The following is a 22,453-nucleotide window of genomic DNA, read 5'->3' as shown; positions in this document are numbered from 1 at the left end:
TACCTGTGTAATTGTTTTCAAATAATGTACATGGAGGTGGCTGAGTCCTAAACAGTAGAAAGCCAGCACTTCTCTCCAACCAGAGGGAACCTATTTCCATGGCAACAGGTGTTTTCATGTGTTAAGGACCTAACAAGTATGAATACTGTCAACTTTGGTGCAGATCCCATGTATTTGTTTGCAGATATGAGCTAACCATCACAAATCATTGTGCAGTTAGTGTCATGGACAATTCACTCAGTCATAAGAAGTTGAAAATTAGTGACAAGCTGACACTGCTGATAGAGAAATAATAGACAAACTACTGTATGAAGCCCAAAGACACTAGAAAAATTACAGTTTTGCTTCAGTAGAGAGAAAATGTTAGTGGATGACATTAAATAAATGATGCATAGAAGCTTCCTCATTCCCTTAAATCCACAGTTTTGTTGTGGATTTAAGGGATGTATATATATATATATATATATATATATATATATATATATATATATATATATATATATACATATATATATAGTACAGCCATTGAAGACCCATCTCTTTTGAATACATTCGATGAGTGTTTCAGAACATTTGTGTTGTAAATCAGCTGAAGAAGACCAGATATTAAATAACTATGATGTTTTTTTCATTTTAGTTTTTTCCATTGTATTTCTGCACTTTTTACAAATGGAGATCATGTGCCTTGTTTTCCAGTAAATGACTGAAAAGTGTTTCATTATTATATTCCATTTATAAAGGCGGATTTAAAATAAATATATGGGGTCATTTGAAACCAGTTGTTAGTAGTTTAATAACCCATATTTTAATATATATATATAACTATATAACTATACAGACAGGTCATTTTAATCTATTTGTAGAGTAGAAAATATTAACAAATGTGCTGGGTCCAACACATAACCCATTCCTGCTGATTTAAAATAAAGCAGTGCCGAGTCAATCCATATTTGACCCAGCAGCAGGGTTAAGATTGGGTTATTTTTGAACCCAGCAGTTTTTAGTGTGTGTGTGTGTATACATGTGTGTACATACATATACACACACCACACATCCTTTAACAGACAATGCCTCAACAGCAGGATTAATGAAAAGACAGCTTGGTCCTGCTGGATATAAGTCATAATATTAGTTAAAAAAAAAAAGGATGTGATTGTAAAAAAATTATTAATTATTCAGTTATTCTGCTTATGTCAGTGCCTGGTGTTAGTTCATATTTAACAATAGTTTTATGGTTAGAACAATAAACAGGGTTACAGATGTAATTATTCTTAAGCTCACATAACAAAAAGTGGATGGTATTAGGTATTATATAGTGATATAATAGTGTTGCCTTCTATACATTAGGATAATAAAATGGCAGTCATCATTCGAAGCATCTACAGACACTTGTCCAAGTTGAGGACCTGAAAGTGGGGTAAAATGTAATCTAAAATATTACACTGCTGCAGATCACCTGACTACCTGCAGTCACCACAGCAACCTAAAAAATATTTCTTTATATTATATGTTATTATTTATTTTTTGTTTATTCATTTTTTGCTGAGTTTTGTTTAATCAGCCTGTTTGTTGTTTTTCTTGCACTGTTAAGACCGTCACACCGCAATGCATTGTGGTATAATTCTTCCCGGTCTTGTGTTGACAAGGATCATAACTCTGATTGGATGACGTTCGGATTTTTGAAAGATGCACTTTTCGTTCGGACATTTTGTGTGTCTGTAAACGAGGCTCGGTCTTTTCAGCTCAGCTTCTGATCAGACAATACGTCTAGTTCACAGCAGACTGAAAAACTTTGCCTTCTTGTGGATTTATCCAGCAAACTTCGAACTTTTCGATCCAGGACACCTTCCTCAGCTTCTCGGACGTGTTTGTGGCTTTGCTTGGTAAGTTTAAGATTTTTATTAATGGAAAAGAAACTTTTTTCTACACCGTGTTAGCTTACAGCAGGTCGAAGTGGATTAATGTGACGTGTAACCTGTTAAATACTCTGCATTAAAATGATAGTTTATCATTATTATTATTAGTTAAAGTGAGCTAAAATAATAATGTCTTAACACTACTGTCCAAAGCAATCGAATATTTAGTAAAAGAAATGCCTCCCCAGGATGGATATTTAAGAGAAGCAAAGATAGCTGGTTAGCTGGTGTTATGTCTTTTTTTTTTAGGATCATGTTTCTGCTTGCTGGTTTATTGCGGTGTGTGTTTCTGATTTAAGCTCCGTATTTGCTAAACATTTAATGCCGTTTTTACTGTGATAATGGGGTGATTCCCTCTCCTAAAATACTTGATCATGATAGTTAGACTTACATTAGTGAGGTGTGACATACAAGTTCGTGGTTCGATCATTCTGTGTTACATGTATTACTCAGTGGCAATATAATTAAATTAGGAATTTGCCACTTCTGATTTATGGAGGATGTAAAGTGACACAATGAATTATTTAAATATATCATTCAATAATTACTTAAATGTGTCATTATATAATAAAAATGATAATGAAATACATAAATGTGTTATTAAATAATGAAAATGATAATTAAACACATAAATGTGTTATTAAATGTATGATTAATTAATTAAAATCCAACTAAATATATGTAAAAACATATAATTATTTCACTATTTAATTAATTATTTCTCTATTTTATTATTTCACTATTTAATTAATTATTTCTGTACTTCATTATGTCTCTGGTGTTACGTCTGGTGTGACATCTTTTTTTTAGGATCATGTTTCTGCTTGCTGGTTTATTGCGGTGTGTTTCTGATTTAAGCTCCTTATTTGCTAAACATTTAATGCCGTTTTTACTGTGATAATGGGGTGATTCCCTCGCCTAAAATACTTTATCATGATAGTTAGACTTACATCAGTGAGGTGTGACACACAAGTTCGTGGTTCGATCATTCTGTGTTACAAGTTTTACTCAGTGGCCATAATTTAATTATGAATTTGCCACTTCTGATTTATGGAGGACGTAAAGTGACACAATGAACTAATTAAATATACCTTTCAATAATTACTTAAATGTGTCCGCCGTGGTTTTCCTCCCTGGTTGGCCGCCATATTTTTCCCCTGGCGGACTTTATTGCGCATGTGCAGTCTCAGCAGAGATAAAAAAAAAAAAGGAGACGATGTCTCACTCTGTATCTTTTTCCCCCTCTTTGCACATGTGCATTGTGCAACTCTCAGCAGAGATAGGATTAGAAGACGACGTCTCACTCGGTAATTATTTATTTTTTGCCGACAATAGTCGACGGCTAAATTGTCGACTATTTTTCTTGTCGACTATTGTCGACAACGTCGACTAATCGTTGCAGCCCTAAATGAAATACATACATGTGTTATTAAATGTATCATTAATTAATTAAAATACAAATGACTATATGTAAAAGCATATTATTTCACTATTTACTTAATTATTTCACTATTTAATTAATTATTTCTCTATTTCATTATTTCACTATTTAATGAATTAGAGAAATAATTAATTAAATAGATAAATAATTAATTAAATAGTGAAATAATGAAATAGAGAAATAATTAATTAAATAGTAAAGTAATTATAAATGTTTTTACATATATTCATTTGTATTTTAATTAATTAATGATATATTGAAAAACACATTTAAGTATCTCATTATCATTTTAATTATTTAATAACACATTTATGTATTTCATTATCATTGTAATTATTTAATGACACGTTTAAGTAATTATTGGATGATATATTTATTCAATTCATTGTGTCACTTTACGTCCTCCATACTGATTATGCTCCTTTTTCATTATCCATAAATGTGTGTGAACTAGCTTCTCTTTGGTCTTGTGGAGTGCCACATCATTCAATGACAGAGTTTTTCTTGATAGAGGCAGAAATATGTCTTTTGCAATTTACGCAGGCTCTAAAATGTCTGTGTTATACCATTCTGATTCTGTTTTTTTGTGCTTATATGTATATTTATTTTTTATCTATGTAATTATTTTACTATTAAATTAATTAGTGAAATAATTAATTAAATATAGAAATAATGAAATAGAGAAATAATTAAATAGTGAAACAATGAAATAGAGAAATAATTAATTAAATGGATAAATAATCAATTAGTAAAATAATTATAAATGTATTTACATATATTGAATTGTATTTTTGATTAATTAATGATACATTTAATAACACATTTATGTATTATCATTGTAATTATTTAATGACACGTTTAAGTAATTATTGGATGATATATTTAATTAATTCATTGTGTGACTTTACGTCCTCCATACTGATTATGCTTCTTTTTCATTATCAATAAATGTGTGTGAACTAGCTTCTCTTTGGTCTTGTGGAGTCCCACATCATTCAATGACAAAGTTTTTATTGATAGAGACAGAAATATGTCTTTTGCAATTTACGCAGGCTCTAAAATGTCTGTGTTATACCATTCTGATTCTGGTTTTTTGTGCTTATATTTATATTTTTATCTATGTAATTATTTTAATATTAAATGAATTAGTGAATTAATTAAATAGTAAAATAATTAAATAGATAAATAATTAATTAAATAGTAAAATAGTAAATTAGATAAATCATTAATTAAATATTAAAATAATGAAATGGATAAATAATTAAATAGTGAAATAATGAAATAGAGAAATAAATAATTAAATAGTGAAATAGTTAATTAAATGGATAGATAATTAATTAGTAAAATAATTATAAATGTTTTTATATTCATTTGTATTTTAATTAATTAATGATACATTTAAAAACACAATTATGTATTTCATTATCATTGTAATTATTTAATGACACGTTTAAGTAATTATTGGATGATATATTTAATTAATTCATTGTGTCACTTTACGTCCTCCATACTGATTATACTCCTTTTTCATTATCAATAAATGTGTGTGAACTAGCTTCTCTTTGGTCTTGTGGAGTCCCACATCATTCAATGACAAAGTTTTTATTGATAGAGGCAGAAATATGTCTTTTGCAATTTACGCAGGCTCTAAAATGTCTGTGTTATACCATTCTGATTCTGGTTTTTTGTGCTTATATGTATATTTATTTTATTTTATTTTTTATTTTTATCGATATGCTTTTTTCCTTTATTGTCCAGCCCTAATATATATATATATATATATATATATACATATATATATATATATATATATATATATATGGGGGGGGGAATGGAAAAGGGAATCACCTTTTTAAATCTAAGATTTGAAATGGAATTTTTAAGCAGATTTAGGAATTATTTAATTCTCCTGTTAGAAATTGCATTTGAAAATACATTTACAAATCACAGTATTTAATAATGAATATTTCAATGTCCAATTCCTTGTTAATATTTTAATTTGAAATGTGTAGAAATTCCAAAACACTTTTCAAATTGATGTTTTTATTGTATAAATTAAATTTTTTAATTTAAAATTATATGAATTAATCTATTTTCTTTTTTTTTTTTTTTTTTTTTTTCCAATTTATCACTTCTTATGAAAATGCTGTATTGCATTTTCTATCACCCTACTGATCTTCTATAGGATTCAGCCTTGAATCATTCTTGGGACACTTATCAATCTGGCGAGCTGTGGCAGCAGCCTGGGTTACACACAAATGCAACATTAATATAATCTATTATGCTTTGTTTCTACATCAATGCAGTTTCATCCATTCCTGCATCTCCATGTATCGTAGAAACAATAGGTTCAACACTCTTACTGTTCTTGTTTTGACATCTTTTGTAATTCACATGTCTGTCGTATTTGGAGAGGGGTATGGCTTGATGATAGAACATGCCTGGGTCTCTGTTTGTAGTCTGTAGTTTTAAGCTACATGATGGACTGTGAAGATGCACAACCCTATTGCGCAATAGCATAAAATGGCCAGACCAACACTTAAAATATATATTTTTAAATGTTTTGGTAATTATCAATATCTATCATGTGTACATATATATATATATATATATATATGTAGTCTAACTTATTTTGTCTCTCTTTTCCAGTACTTGTGTAAGATTGTTTGTGTGAGTGCCTGTCCCTCTGTTGGGTGTGTGTGTGCGTGTAAGCCAGGGTGCGCGTGTGTGTGGGTTGTTTTTTTTTCTAGAGATGCCGAGGAAGAAGAACTTCAGGATTTCCCAGGCAGCGAGGAGGAGCGCTGCGGACAGACTGACCCTTGATGTTTCTCCTCAGCTTCCCATGGACCGCTGTGCACGTATGTATCCAAGCATTTTTATTTAGTTGTGATTCAGTGATTGACAATCAAGTGTGCACATATTCTGTGATTGTACTGATGTGTTTTTTTTCTGTATGTCTGTAGCGCATGGCACTGGGCACCGGCACAAGGTGAAGAGGTGGGAGGTGTCGGTGCTCACCGGGCGGCAGCACAAGTTGGTTCTTCCGTCGGAGTCCCACGGCAAAAAGGTAATGCTGTGTTTGAAATATACTAACGTAATAAAAACCCAAGTGAACAATACATGGTGCTAAAAATACCAACATCTTTTCATTCAGGTGGTTTTTGCTATTGGTGACTCCCATCTTCGAAGCCTTGCAGGTATTTACCTATATTTTTATGTTCAATAAAGTATTAATGTACTGTATTAATGTATTTTATAAAATGTTACACAGACACAAAGAAATACAGTAGAAACTTTCTTTGTCTTTTAGATGGCATCGTGCGGTTGCCTGAGGGTCGTCTGGCGTGGGGGTTCATGTCAACGCCTGGGGCAAGCGCCACCGAGTTGAGAACTGAGGTGCTTCATGCTGAGGTGCCTCAGGATCCCGACTTGGTGTGCGTCTTGGCTCCGAGCAATGACTTGACCGCCAAGCACACCATCGGTCGTGCGGCTGCAGACTTCCAGCGGTACCTAGCCACCGTCTGCAGTCGCTGGCCGAAGGTGTGTGTGCTGGACTTTCCTCCGAGGTTGACCGTTGAGGACTCCCTGCAAGAGCTCTACCGCCAGGAGTTCCACCGGGTGGCAGCCCGCATGGGTACGTGAAAATATGTGCCTGCACTGTTGCATGTTTATCGCAGATTACATCAGAAATATGGCTGTAGTTTATCTTCAGTGTAGTGGTATATAGATGTATAAATTCTGTTGTTTTACAAGCATAAAGAGCTCTGCTATGTGTTTTTGTTAAAGCTGTGAAGTACTTCCACATCGCGGACCACTTCCCCCGGCAGTGTCTCAACCTGTGGAGTCGCGATGGTGTAAGTAGATCATTTGTCTTGACAAGGTTTGATGCCCTCGTGTTCATGTCAGAGGCTGAGAGGGAATCCAGGACCTTCTGATCTTGAGATGATAGACTATCTGAATAGAGCTGTGTATATCTAGTGAGAGATTTTGTGGAAAAAGTTACATTTCATGAATGTCGTCCTCCTAGGTCCACCTGAGTGATGACGTCGGAATGGAGATCTTCGCCCAACTGCTGTGGACGGTTGCTTACACGGTTGTTCTTTTAATTTTTAACAGTTAAATCGTCTTATGAAATATATGCAAGCATTCACTTGATGTAATTTTGGCTGCTGACCAAGTGTGGAAAAGGCATATTGTTTATGGTTCTGTCTTTATTTTTTGATTGAAGCAACTGGAGACCGTGCCGCCAGCCCCGCCGGTGTGTCGTCCATCCCCACCTTCTCGCTTCACTCCCCGTGTGGTTGTGAAGGGAGAGGTGAGGGTGCGTCGCAGCCCTGGGCCCGAGGAGTGGACTGTCGTTGGTCCGAGCGGCAAGGTAATAATATGGCAAGAAATGTCAAAGCTGTCAGACTCACATTTGATTGATTTTTCACAGACCAAAATCCCCTTTGTTTATTTTTTCTATATATTCTTTCTCTTTCAGTCCTCTGGAGGATGCAGTGCAGTTCAGCGGGAGGTTCGTATGATATTTGTATAGAAAAACATGAAGTGTAATATTTGCTGGAAGTTAAATGGTTAAAGCAGTAAAAGTCAACGCTTGTGTATATCTGTTTCTGTATTTCTAGCCGGCTGGCATCCCCCTGAATCCTGTGCTGTTCAGCAGTGAGATGTTGGAGGAGATGGAGAAGGTTTCTCCATCAAATCTGACATCTCCTGCTGACTTCGCTGGTGTTTCACCGCCAAAGGTAAATTGCATCCAGACAAACATGTGTTTAGGGGTTATCATAAAATGTTTTATTCTGAAAGTCTAAATGATTAACGATAGACTTCTATAACGCAAAATGTGTTCTGTGTCCATATCATTTTGGACAGACGCTGCGTGTGAAACACCACTCCAAGAGGACTCGAAGGGTAAGTAGATTTTGGAAATAAATCTTTGTATTTATTATTTTTCCTGTGTTTGTGAAGTGAAATAAACTTTGTTTTCGTTTCTTTTCTATTTGAGACTGCATCCAGCCGAGGGATTTCTTCTGACTCCAAGGCCGCTCTGGAGTCGAAGAAGGTAAGAAATGTAATTGTGCTTAAGATTTGTGTATTTTTATGTGCGTGTGTGTGTATATGTGTATATATATGTATACATGTATCATATATATATGTATGTATCATCTCTGAAGATGTGTTTTTGCAATTTCTGTCTTGAGGTCGGGGCAACGTCCAGGCATCCGGTCCCTTCTGGCCGCACTGACGAGAGGACGGTGAGTACCATTTACATGAACAATATCTGTAAAGTATATATTATTTGTTAATAAAGGAAAAAACACATTTTTCATGTATTTAGGGCAGGGGTGGCCAACGTCGGTCCTCAAGAGCCACAATCCTGCAGGTTTTACATACATCCCTGCACCAACACACCTGACTCAAATTAAATGAATCCTACAGCCTAAAAGGATCTGCACAATGACTCATTAGTTTAAGTCAGGTGTGTTGGTGCAGGGATGCATGTAAAACCGGTCTCGAGGACCGACGTTGGCCACCCCTGGTTTAGGGGTTTTGCTAAATTGTTTTAAAGTATCAATTTTGCACATACTCAGCATGACAGAGAACAAATGTCAGTGCACAGACAGCAGTTTATTACACATGACAGTGATTAGAGGCCATTGCATGTTGATATCCTTTATGGTTAGGTTGAGACAACACAGAGCCCGGGTGTGTTGTCTTCTACTGATGAAGATGAGGCAACTACTGCGAAGGTAAGTGAGGTGAGTATGGGTAATGTTGATGTTGTTAGGGGTTCAGTTCACCAGGGGCACAGTCGGTTTAGGAATCCGGGAGTTCAGTGTATGGCGATAGGGTTGGTTAGTTTGGCCAGACATATGGTGTCTAGTGTGTTGAATTGGAAGACAGAAGATTTAGATTTAGCTCTGTGGTTAGGAGATCAGCTCTATACACATCTGAAGGACCATGGTCTAATTCCTCCAGGAGAAGACTTTTTGATGATCCCAGAGTTGCCGAAAGAGCACGTTTTATACTGGCAGAACTTTAAGTTTGCGTTCCCCGAGACTGTCAGTGGTGATGTCACTGTGACTGAAGGAGAGTTCATTGAGTGTGGAGCATTTGTGACTCTAGAACATGGGCTGGAAAGGATGTTATCTCAGTACCAGACATGTCTTTTGACCTTGTGTTCAAATACATGTGCTGTAATTTCTGCTAGTGGTAGGTTTGCTGTAGTTGATTCTCATTCACGCAGTGCTACTGGCATGGTGGATGTTAATGGTACCAGTGTAGTTTTGTACTTTGGTTCCATAAGGGAAGTGTTTGATCACTTTAGTTGTTTGGCAGTGATGTTTGGTGGTAGTAGCAAGCCTTTTGAAATAAATGGCGTTGATGTCAGTAGGGAGTGTGATGTGTCGAGTAGCTTATTTGTTGGTGAATCTGATGATGGCAATAAGCAACGTGCAAAACGTCAGCTGTCAGCAGATTGTGATGAAGTTGGCCTTTCCAGCCCATCTAAACATACGCCAAAGAAAGGTCGTATTAATGATTCGATGGTTGTTTCAGATGACGAGTTTGCTGTTGAGGAACAGGTTCTGTTAAGTCGGCAGGTTAGTTCAGATGTGGAAGTAGTCAGTGAAGGACATGAAAAGCTAATGTTTAACCCTCTCTGTGAAAATACTTGTCAAAGTTTATGTACCAAATTAAATATAGAGTATGAAAGTGTAAATAGCACAGCGTCTAGTCGTGTCGGTGAATTAGGTCTTCCGTGCCAAAATAGAGACATAGTTGCTGATGGTAGCTGCTATTTTAGGGCCGTTTCTCAGGCAGTGAGTGGCACACAAAAGCATCACATCAAAATTAGGAGAGCGGTTGTGAAATATTTAGTGAAAAATGATTTAAAATATGAAAGTAGTTTGAGAGAAGGTTATTCCTCTGTGGCAGATTACGTAGACAAATCAAAAATGCGTTACGTTAGCAGCTGGGCGACAGAATTAGAAATACAAGCCACAGCAGATTTATTGGGTATTAATGTCTTTACATTTATTGGTGGTCGTTGGCTAAAGTATGGATGCAGCAGCAGTTGTGTGTCAGAAAAATCCATTTATTTAGAAAACTGCCTTGGTAATCATTATGAAACTGTAGTTTGCGTTAAAGAACCCAAACTAGAAAGTTGTTATGGGTACTGTAAAGTAAATCTTTCAGAATCGTGTCGTACTAGATTGTCAGGCAAAGATTTAATTAGAGATGTTTCATCCGAAAGTGACACGTCAGTTTGCAAAAAGGACAGAGGTTTATATATTTCTAAACATAATAAAGTAATGAGAAGAAATCAAATTAGGAATATAAATAAAAGAAAATATGCAATAGATGCATGTCACCGACAAAACCTGAAGGAGCAAAGGAAAATAAAATATGCATTAGATGCGCATCACCGTGAAAATGTGAAAGACTGTAAAAAAATAAGATATGCACTAGATGCGCGTCTCCGTGAAAATGTGAAAGACCGTAGAAAAATAAGATATGCAAAAGATGCGCGTCACCGTGAAAATGTGAAAGACCGTAAAAAAATAAGATATGCAAAAGATGCGCGTCACCGTGAAAATGTGAAAGACCATAAAAAAATAAGATATGCACAAGATGCGCGTCACCGTGAAAATGTTAAAAATGAAAGCAAAGTAAAATATGCAAAAGATGCGCGTCATCGTGAAAATGTTAAAGATCAAAGCAAAATAAAATATGCACTAGATGCGCGTCACAGAGAATTAGTTAAACGAGTTGTGAAATCAAAGAGGCAAGAAATTAAAGATAAAGACAAAACACAGAATATTGAGTTTTTCACTGAGAGGTTTTTAAACAAAGTTGAACATGGTCCTGAGTATATCTGTTGTGTCTGTTTCAGGCTGTTGTTTCCACATCAGGTGTTGAGTTGTAGAAAGGATGCTTATAACAAGACTGCGGCCATAGCTTCTTTGTCAGATAGGTGTATTAAAACTGACTATTTACATGAATGTAGGGAGGATTGTGTTCAGCCGTGTCAGATTATGGCTTCAAGTAGAGGGCATCTTTGGATTTGTTACACTTGTCATCATAAAATTTCACATGAGCAAATGCCTGCTGAAAGTGTAACAAATAATTTGGTAGTAGATCCAGTTCCCCCAGAATTGGCTTGTTTGAATAGGTTAGAACAACATTTGATTGCTTTAAATATTCCGTTCATGAAAATGCTTGCATTACCCAAAGGTGGCCAAAATGGAGTTCATGGACCAGTAACCTGCGTTCCATCCAACGTAGTTCAAACATCTAAAATGTTGCCCCGATCAAATATGGAGGGCTCTTTATTGGCAGTAAAATTAAAACGTAAGTTAACTTATAAAGGCCATTATCAGTATGAGTTTGTGGATACGATGCATATTAGGCAAGCTTTGCGGTTTTTAAAGCAATCAAATAAGTTTTATAAAGACATAGATTTTAATGAGGAATGGGTTAATGAGTTGTGTGTCTTAGACCATCCTGAGGATGAAGAGAAGGACAATGCAGAAGTAGACAATGCAGAAGTAGTTGAGAATACTGGGGATGATGTTGAAGATGATGAGTTGCTGCATGATCGACAGCAACATTGCATGTTTTCAGATACGTGTTTGATGCCTGTAGATATTGGTCAGGAAGTTCTAGATCAGTATTTTGACAGTATAGTTAATGTTGCACCAGCTGAGGGTAATAATCCAGTTAAGTTGTTGACAGATCGAGAAAATGAAGCAAGGTGTTTCCCAGTGTTGTTTCCTCGAGGTCGTAATATGTATCATGAAAGCCGTGTGTATAATTTGTCATTGTGTCGTTATTTTAATAACCGAATTTTACATGCGGATAGAAGGTTTGCTCAGAATGTAGAGTATATTTTCTTTGCTCAGTACATGTCTGAGGTAGAGCAGGTTGTTTCCAAAGTAAGTATAGCATTAAGAAAAGGTAAAGGAGGTGAGGTGAGTGTAGAAAAGGAGGAGTCCTTGAAGCAGTTGTTGGATGTAGATGACGGTTTCAGATTTCTTAAGCCTATTAGAGGGACCCCAGCATTTTGGCAGGGAGTACAGAAAGACCTGATGGCTTGTGTTCGGCAACTTGGGATTCCCACGTGGTTTTGTTCATTCTCTTCCGCGGATCTTAGATGGCAAAACCTTCTTAAAACAATTTTAAAACAGGAAGGTCGAACACAGACATTCGAAGAGCTAGAGTGGACTGATAGATGCGATCTGTTGCGTCGTAATCCTGTCACTGCCGGCAGAATGTTTGACTTCCGCTGGCACTGTTTTCTGAAGGAGGTCCTTATGTCTCCTTCAAATCCCATAGGAAAAATTATTGATTACTTTTATCGGGTGGAGTTTCAGTGTCGTGGGAGTCCTCATGTGCACTGTCTTTTCTGGATTGAAAATGCTCCTAAAATTAATACGAACAAGGACGAAGAAGTGGTAGCTTTTATTGATAAGTACGTAACATGTGAGCTACCAGCACAGGATGAGACGTTATTGGAGATGGTCACATCTGTGCAGCAACATTCAAAGAGGCATTCAAAAAGCTGTAAGAAAGGTGGCACTGAATGTCGCTTTAATTTTCCCAGACCAGTGTCAGGTAGGACATTTCTTGTTAATGTTCATTTGAATACTACAAATGAGTGCGATAAATGTAAGAATAGGTTCGATCAAAAATACGAAGGAAAACAGTGCACATGTGGAAATGAGTACTACTATAATCTGCTAAAGGTTGATAAGGATTTGGCAGTACGCACTCTGGAGTCAGTGAAAAAGGCGTTAAAAGATGAGAACAAGACGTTTAATAGTTTAGATGAGTTGTTTCATAGTTTAAATATCAATCAGCAAATATTTGAAATATGTTACAAACGTCTAAATATGAATAAAACCCAAATTGTATATAAAAGAGACATTAACGAAGCATGGATTAATCCATATAACAGGTCTCTATTAAAATGCTGGAATGCAAATTTAGATATTCAGTTTGTGACCGATGCGTACGCAGTTATAGTATATATTATTTCATACATTAGCAAATCAGAAAAAGAGGTAGGATTGTTGCTTAGTAAAGCTCATAAAGAAGCAACAAAAGATGACAACGTCAGCGCAAAAGAGGCACTGAAACAAATTGGCAGCGTTTATCTAAACAGTCGCGACGTGTCTGCTCAAGAAGCAGTTTATAGATTAACGGGAATGCATTTGAAAGAGAATTCGCGTAAAGTAGAGTTTATACCAACAGGGGACAAAATAGTTAAAATGAGTAAACCAATTAGTGTTATCCAAGAATGTGGGCTAACTGGAGATGATGTGTGGATGGTTAGTATAGTAGATCGTTATAGAAGTAGGCCTAATAATAGCACTTTTAATGACATGTGCATAGCAACGTTTGTGTCAGAATATCGTCTTTTAAACGGAAATGAAAAATCAAAGAATGCGATTCAATTGCAAAGGGGATTAGGATTAATTCTTAAAAGAACACGAACAAAACCCGCTGTAGTTCGTTATGCGCGCTTTTCAAAAACAAAAAATCCCGAATTATATTTTAAAAGCCAATTACAGTTGTTTTTGCCGTACCGCGTAGAAGATGACTTAAAAGCTGCTGATTGCGAAACATTTGAACAATTTTATGAAAATGGTTCCGTGATCTTTAGTGATGGATCAGAACACACGGTGAAATCTGTCGTCGATACGAATAGGAACAAATTTGAGGTAGAAGATTCAGAAGAATTAGAAGAGTTGCAAAAGAAGCTTGAAAATGAGGGTGGCCCTGAAGTTGCCTGGGGAAATCTGTGCCCCGAAAAAGAAGTAGAGCGTTTAGAGTGTCAAGAAGAAATTAGAGAAAAAGAACAGACACCTGCGGAAGATGCAGAAGAAATAGGTCGGGAACTCGTAGACAATATTCCAGATTTGGCTGTTAGGAATGATCAGGTGTGTCAATTAGAAAAGAATAATAATGTAATTAGTAGGCGTGAGGGCTTAGAATTAATTAGATCTCTAAATGAGAAGCAGCTGTCAGTCTTCTATAAAATCCGTAACTGGTGTTTGGATAAAGTTAATGGTAGAAACCCAGAACCCCTCCATGTGTTTATATCTGGAGGAGCTGGAGTTGGAAAGAGCTACCTAGTTAAAGCGATTCAATACGAGGCCACAAGGTTATTGTCACCAAGTTGTCAGAATCCAGATAACATTTGCGTTTTATTAACGGCTCCGACCGGAATAGCTGCTTATAATTTAAAGGCAGCGACTATCCACAGTACATTTGGCATTGGCAAAGATGTGAGCCTACCTTACACACCTTTGAGTGAGGAAAAGCTCAATTCTTTGCGTGTTAAATATATTGATTTGCAGATAGTCATAATTGATGAAATCTCCATGGTCAATCATAATTTATTGGCTTATGTCCATGGCAGATTAAGACAAATCAAACAAACTGGTGACTATAACCCTTTCGGTAATGTGAGCATAATCGCGGTCGGAGATTTTTATCAGTTGCCCCCAGTAAAAGGAAAAGCGTTGTATGTACAAGATGTCCAAATGAACTTGTGGTCTAGTTTATTTCATCTTGTGGAGTTAAAAACAATCGTTAGGCAAAAAGATGAAGAGTTTGCGCGAATATTAAATAGAATGCGAACACATAGAAAAGGTACACCAATGTTAGTTGACGATATTAACATCTTAAAACGGTGTGAAACAGGTGAAGAGAGCACAGCCTTGCACATCTTTGCTACAAATTGCCAGGTTGATGAATATAATGAGGAACAGTTAATGAGAATATGTCCTGACCACATACTTATAACTGCACAGGACTTTGGTTATAATAAAAAAACTGGTAAATTAGAGTTAAAGCCAGATCATCATATTAGGGCCAAGAAAACAGCTTTACAAAAGGAGCTGTTATTGGGTAAAAATGCTCGAGTCATGTTGTCTCAAAACATCGATGTAAATGACGGTTTAGTAAATGGTGTATGTGGCACAGTGATATACATAGAACAGCCTGATAAGAATATGTTTCCTCTCAGAGTATATGTTAAATTTGATGATGATAAGGTAGGCATACAGAGGAAGAAACAAACCATTTACCCATCAGCAGAGTTAAAGGGTTCAGTACCAATTGAACCTCAGGAAGAGAGAGCCAATAAAAAAGGCATGAGACGACAGTTTCCTTTAAAGTTAGCTTGGGCCTGTACTGTACACAAAGTACAGGGCCTTACAGTAGATAGTGCTGTTGTCTCTTTAGCTAAGGTCTTTGCACCAGGACAGGCATATGTGGCATTGAGTAGAGTTAGAAGCCTGTCTGGTTTAATTATTCAAGAGTTTAAAGAGAAGGCTGTTTATTGTAAGGACAACATTGAACAGGCGATTGTTAATATGCCACCATTTCTAACTGAAAGCCACACAGTAGTAAAAGATGGTTTTAGAGTATTTCTGATGAACGTTCAAAGTTTAAATCGCCATGTCTCAGATTTGGCCCACTGTGCACAGCATTTGCAGCCTAACTGTATTGCTGTGACAGAGACATGGATACCTGCTGATGTTAGCTTAGATTCTGTAGAAATCACTGGTTATAGCTTTAGTAATGCCCCACGCAGTTTAGCATATCATAGAAATAATCCAGTGTTAATTTCCCTTAAAGGCCAACAACATGGTGGCGTTGGCATGTACTGTGACAGTAATTTAGAATTTGAAAATGTCAAAGTAGCAGCTTTAAATATAGAGTGTTTAGCTGTAAAATGTGTCACATACAACATTTTAATAGCAGCCATTTACAGGCCACCATCATATCCTGTGTCTCTCTTTTTCAGGCATTTTGAAGAATTGTTAAATGTGTTGGAGTCACAAAGTGGAACCATTGTTGTTTTGGGTGATTTCAATGAGGACATTTTGAAGTCCTCCACAATTTGTCAGAAAATGACAGACAGAGGATATGAGCAACATGTGTCGACAGCCACTACAGAGAAAGGCACCTTAATTGATCATGTTTACGTTAAAAATAGTAATTATAGAGTAGAAGCACTAGTGGTGCCTACATATTTTAGTGATCACGAGGGCATTATATGTTCTTTTAAGTAAGACAGCCCAAATGCTTAAAACTTAAATGTATATTTATTTTAAATTAATTTAATCGACATGTAATAGATGTGCTGTTCTTCACCTGAGTCATGAATAATTAGTATGTAGTCAGTAAATTTTGTCCCCTGTTGATATCCTTTACACCAATACTACGTTAGTCCATGTCCAAAGGTATTCTGTGCTTCCTGTCCAGAGAAGGTAGTGAAAATGTGAAAATAGTGAGTAGATTTGTTATTTGTTGTTGTATTGAGAAGAAGTAGTTAAAGTGGCCAGAAAAGTTGTTAAATTTACTGACCAAATGGCAAAGTTAATACAGGTTTTGTAGGTCATGCCCTCAGTGTGGTTAAGTAGTTATATGTTGTGTTAGGATTGTGCCTCTTGTTCTGTGGGGTTCATTGAATGATATAATTTTAGTTGTATGTAACTACTGTGTTTAAGGTTAATTACAGGGATAATGAAGTGACACCAGCTAAGGTACGTATAAGTAAATTTAACTACTCACTATCCTACACACACAGTTAGTTTATTCACACACTCTTTCACACTTCAGAAAATCTTTGTAATTAAAAAGAAATTAGTTTCAGGTTTTTTGTTTCTATCTGGCTGGTTTATATGTATTATAGTTTGGGTCTGTTCTACTTTTTTGCAGTTTTTAGATTTTAGCATTTTTTTTTCACTTGACAGAAGCCAATGATGAACAGTTAAGCTGAGCTCTGTTGGACCAAAGTGCTGATTGTGATTGAGCCTAAGAAGAGCATGAAAAAAGCTGTAACCTGAGGCTTCATAAATTAATATTCAAAAGTGGCAGTGTGTGTTTACTGTTATTACAGAGGCACAGTAGCTGTGTCTGTGTTAGACCTTGACCAGCCTGCAGCAGTAGTATTGCTTGTGTTATAATGATCCAAACCTGTTTTTATAATGTATTACTAGATTTAGAAGAGAATTGATGTCTAGAAGAATACATTGTGGGATGTGATTGTGTGCGTGTGCATGTGCATGTATGTAAATACACATATGCAAACACTGATACCTTTTTGTCCTTTCCCTAGGAGATGGATTTCGGCTAGTAGACGGACGTAGCAGTTGGCAACAAGTTGTTCACCCAGATAGATGAAAGATAGTCTTTTGTATTATTTTTGCTAATTTATTTTTCTCTATTTTCCCATTACATACTGTGTATATTGTAATAAAATAAACCGTAGAATTGTGGCAACAAGAGGAGCCTCTGAGTTTAGCTAATGGTGTATATATCTAACATTCTTACAGACGTCTTACAAACTTGTGTTCTAATTTGTTGCAATATGAATAAATTACTTTGAATCTATACAGTGTAGCGGACTCTTAACTACATAACTCACCATGCAGGTATATAGACTTGTGTTTTATGTTATAGCAAAGTTGTTCACTGTTTCCTGGCCACTGTAAGCACAGTATCTGGGGTTTCCTGTGTTTTTTTAGCTCCACGGGCATCTTGGATCCATGTGGTTGCTCGGTTTTTTTTTCTGGTTAAATAAAAACGACACGCAGTTGTGTAGTCGAAGTGAGAAATTGACTCTTCACTTTCTTTCTACAAATTCCTCAACAGCATGTTATGTTGGTGTTTGTGTGTAATGTCGCAAAAAAAGGCATCCAGGGAGAAATTATGTGTTTATGGGATATTATTTTTGTTTTTGCTGTACTGCCAAACAGCCTAAAATGAAATGTTATATGCTAAAATAGTTTAAAACATTTTGCTAGCATCGTAGATAACACACTAAAATGCTAGGTGATCTGCAAACAGCTAAGAATCTGGCATGGTAAGTTGCATAGCTATTTTTACTGAACATGCTAACACTCTAGGTATCATGCTAACACGCTAGATAATATGCTAACATGGGTATTTTAGAAAGTGACATGTTGATGTACCTAGTTAGCATTTTTAGGTAATGTGTTAACATGCTAGGTGATATGGAAAAGGGCTTGCTGAGAAGCCGAAGTTTTGATATACCTAATTAGCATCTTTTGCTAGCGTGCTTACTGGTTAGCACGTTAGCTAACATGCTAGGCAATATGGTAAAGGGCTAGCTGAGAAGCCGAAGTTTTGATATACCTAGTTAGCTTTTTTTTCTAGCAAGCTAATTTGCTAGCTAAAATGTTATGTTACCATGGCAACAGGTGTTGTAATGTGTTGAGGACCCAACAACTATGAATCCTATCAAGTTTGGTGCAGATCCCACGTATTCCTATGGAGATATAAGCAAACCGTGTTTCATGGCGAGGGCATTTTTCCGTGGGTTGCCACGGTTACACACTTTTTCCTATTAGAAAGATTTGAAGAGCGTTTGGTCCCCAACTTGTCAGGAAGGTTCCCACCAAGTTTGGAGTCAGTCGCAGGAATCCCCTGAGACTAGTTCGTTAAAATGGGAGTGAAATCCAAGATGGCGGGTAGTCCGTTGCCATGGCAACAGGTGTTCTATTGACATCAATGCTGGACTTGGGGTGTCACAAGTATGAATCCTGTCAAGTTTGGTGCAGATCCCATGTATTCCTATGGAGATGTAAGCAAACCGTGTTTCATGGCGAGGGCATTTTTCCATCGGTTGCCACGGTTACACGCTTTTTCCTATTAGAAAGATTTGAGGAGCGTTTGGTCCCCAACTTGTCAGGAAGGTTCCCACCAAGTTTGGAGTCAGTCGCACGAATCCCCTCAGACTAGTTCGTTAAAATGGGAGTGAAATCCAAGATGGCGGGCACCCCGTTGCCATGGCAACAGGTGTTTGATTGACTTCTTTGCTGGACTTGGGGTGTCACACGTATGAATACTGTCAAGTTTGGTGCAGATCCCACGTATTTCTATGGAGATATGAGCAAACCGTGTTTCATGGCGAGAAGGTGTTTTTCCGTCGGTTGCCACGGTAACACGCTTTCTGCTATTAGAAAGATTTGAGGAGCGTTTGGTCCCCAACTTGTCAGGAAGCTTCCCACCAAGTTTGGAGTGAATCGCACGAATCCCCTCAGACTAGTTCGTTCAAATACGATGTGTGTAAAGTGCAAAAACTGGCAAAAAAATGGCCGTACACGCCAAGATGGCGGGCACCCTGTTGCCATGGCGACAGATGTTCTATTGAGTTTTTTGGTCGACTCAGGGTGTTACACGTGTGTGCCGAGTTTCGTGTTCCTACGTCGAAGTAGACGTTCGGGACCCCATTCATGTGGTGATTTTAGGTGAGTCTAGGTGGCGCTGTTGAGCCGATTTTGCATTGAAGTCAATGCGGACTTTAGAATATGAAATTTTTCACCGGGCTTGATGTGTGTGCCAAATTTCACAACTTTTCATGGGTGTTTAGGGGGTGATATTTAGGCTCAAAATGCTTAGAAGGAGAAGGAGAACAATAATAAACATTTCAGGAACAATAGGGCCTTGCCATACTTTGTATGGCTCGGACCCTAATTAAAGCCGCAAGCGGCATCCATCGGGTCCGAGCGGCCTGGACCCCGCCACCCGATGTTGCCATGACAACAGGTGGTGTAATGCGTTAAGGACCCAACATGTATGAATCCTGTCAAGTTTGGTGCAGTTCCCATTTATTCCTGTGGAGATATGAGCAAACCGTGTTTCATGGCGAGAAGGTCATATTCCGTTGGTTGCCACGGGAACACGCTTTCTGCTATTAGAAAGATTTGAGGAGCGTTTGGTCCCCAACTTGTCAGGAAGCTTCCCACGAAGTTTGGAGTCAGTCGCATGAATCCCCTCAGACTAGTTTGTTAAAATGGGAGTGAAATCCAAGATGGCGGGCAGTCCGTTGTCATGGCAACAGGTGTTTGATTGACTTCTTTGCTGGACTTGGGGTGTCACAAGTATGAATCCTGTCAAGTTTGGTGCAGATCCCCCCTAGCGCCTACGGGGTCGGAACGCCGTCCACGTCCCTATACCTTTGACTGGGGAAAAAGTGCCGTTTTCGGCCGTTTTCGGGAGCCCTGCGCGGGCTCCCCCGGAGACGCACGGCGGCGTGCCTGGTATCCACGCGTTCGTCCGGGTCTCCTCTACGCTACGGGAAGGCAGGGCGCGCGTACCCCCGGGCGGTGACCCCGAAATAAATCCTCAAAGAGGGGGACGCAAACGCAGTTGCGCGCTGCGTCCACCGGAGGGCGGGATTCCCAACACCCATTCAGCCCGGAAAGTGGGTTTCCCCTGAACTGGCGTGTGTGAAATTCACAGGACGGGTTCTTTGGACGGGTCAGAACCGGTCCGGAGAGTTTCGTGTCTGTGGGGCAACGCCGTTCTTAGAACCGAGCTTTTAAGTGCCGTGTCCTCGGCCCTATACCTGAACATGGGCCGGACGTACCGAGCCGCGGACAGCGGCCTCTGGCGGGGCCGTTTCGGAACCGATCGGGCCGAAACTCGCAGGACACGTGCGGGGGTCCTCTGCGCACACGCCCTGTAAATTTCAGCCCTCTAGAGCAAGGCGTTCGCCAGTAATGGTCCGAAAACCTCTCGGCGGCCATCTTGAAAAGTTCGGCCGTTCCGAGACATTGACGGAAGGAAAGGGGCTATGGCGAGCTCATTTCTGGACAGATTGGTCTGAAATCAGTGTGGCCGTGTGACTGGACCTCCTGGACCCCGTGTGTGGAGTTTCAGCTTTCTACGTGACCGCAGGACCACGCTAGGTCCGTGTACACGAAGTGGACCTAAGGCTGCCATTGTAAAGTCTCAGCCGTGGACACCAGTTTCTGTTGGACATAACGGTGGACATATGTGAACGGATCGATCTGAAATTAAAGTCACACAAGCACGGGGGGATGCTGAACACATATCTGGAGTTTCATCCATTTCTGTCCGGGAGAAATTTATTTATTTGCTCCAACGTGACGGCAGCCATCTTGCGTCAAAGTCATCTCCAAAGTGCATTTAGCGATCTTTTTCTACAGGTCTGATCCTCACCAAACTTCACACACCTGTTTGGAATAGTTCAAGGACCCCAAATATTAATTCCCATCCATTTCGGGGCATATTTGGGGAAGTTATGACCTCTTGTACACGGGTGAGACTTGACATTAAAAAGCCAGGTCGACTTCGTGGACAGCGGCTATAACTCGGTAATTTCTGGACAGATCGGTATGAAATCAGTGTGGCCGTGTGAGTGGACCTCCAGGAGTGTGAATCTGGAGTTTCAGCTTTCTACGTGCACGTACGGCCGAGTTATAATCGTGTCCTTGAACTCGACCTGAGTTTGAATGGCAAGTATCAGACGTGTACACCTGTTTCAAAGTGTCATAACCGGACTGTACTTTGTCCGATTTGTTTCAAACTTGGAGCACTTGTTTGGCCTTCAACAAGGACCTTAAATATTAATTCCCATCCATTTCGGAGCATATTTGGGGAAGTTATGACCTCTTGTACACGGGTGAGACTTGACATTAAAAAGCCAGGTCGACTTCGTGGACAGCGGCTATAACTCGGTAATTTCTGGACAGATCGGTATGAAATCAGTGTGGCCGTGTGAGTGGACCTCCAGGAGTCTGAATCTGGAGTTTCAGCTTTCTACGTGCACGTACGGCCGAGTTATAATCGTGTCCTTGAACTCGACCTGAGTTTGAATGGCAAGTATCAGACGTGTACACCTGTTTCAAAGTGTCATAACTGGACTGTACTTTGTCCGATTTGTTTCAAACTTGGAGCACTTGTTTGGCCTTCAACAAGGACCTTAAATATGAATTCCCATCCATTTCGGAGCATATTTGGGGAAGTTATGACCTCTTGTTAGACCGGGGACCAGCGGAAAACGCTGGCCGGCATCAGAGCACTGTGCAGCGGGTAGAAGGCTGAGTAACGTCGGGGCCGCGTCCGGAGGCCACAGCGCAGGCATTTCTGCACGGATCGAGCTGAAATCGGTGTGACAGACTCTTTGGATGTTGGGGTAGATGTCTGATTATTTTCATAATTTTCTGACCGGCGGTTTTTCCGTTATTAGCCCGACTTGGTCGACCGGGGACCAGCGGAAGACGCTGGCCGGGATCTGAGCACTGTGCAG

General features: G+C 38.5%; 1 protein-coding gene and 1 long non-coding RNA gene across 2 annotated transcripts in view; both read left to right on the top strand.

Moving 5' to 3' along the window:
• Window positions 1–22,453, top strand: part of LOC121635284 (zinc finger protein 665-like) — a 645,425-nt gene that overhangs the window by 517,314 nt on the left and 105,658 nt on the right. The window lies entirely within an intron of this gene.
• Window positions 6,181–6,722, top strand: LOC121635343. Its single transcript, XR_006009414.1, has 4 exons — window positions 6,181–6,215; window positions 6,321–6,424; window positions 6,512–6,554; window positions 6,668–6,722. It is a non-coding gene; the product is annotated as an uncharacterized LOC121635343 (long non-coding RNA).

The sequence above is a fragment of the Melanotaenia boesemani genome, chromosome 24 (assembly GCF_017639745.1).
Source record: "Melanotaenia boesemani isolate fMelBoe1 chromosome 24, fMelBoe1.pri, whole genome shotgun sequence".
In the NCBI taxonomy this organism is placed as follows: Eukaryota; Metazoa; Chordata; class Actinopteri; order Atheriniformes; family Melanotaeniidae; genus Melanotaenia; species Melanotaenia boesemani.
This window is presented reverse-complemented; position numbering and strand designations above follow the sequence as displayed.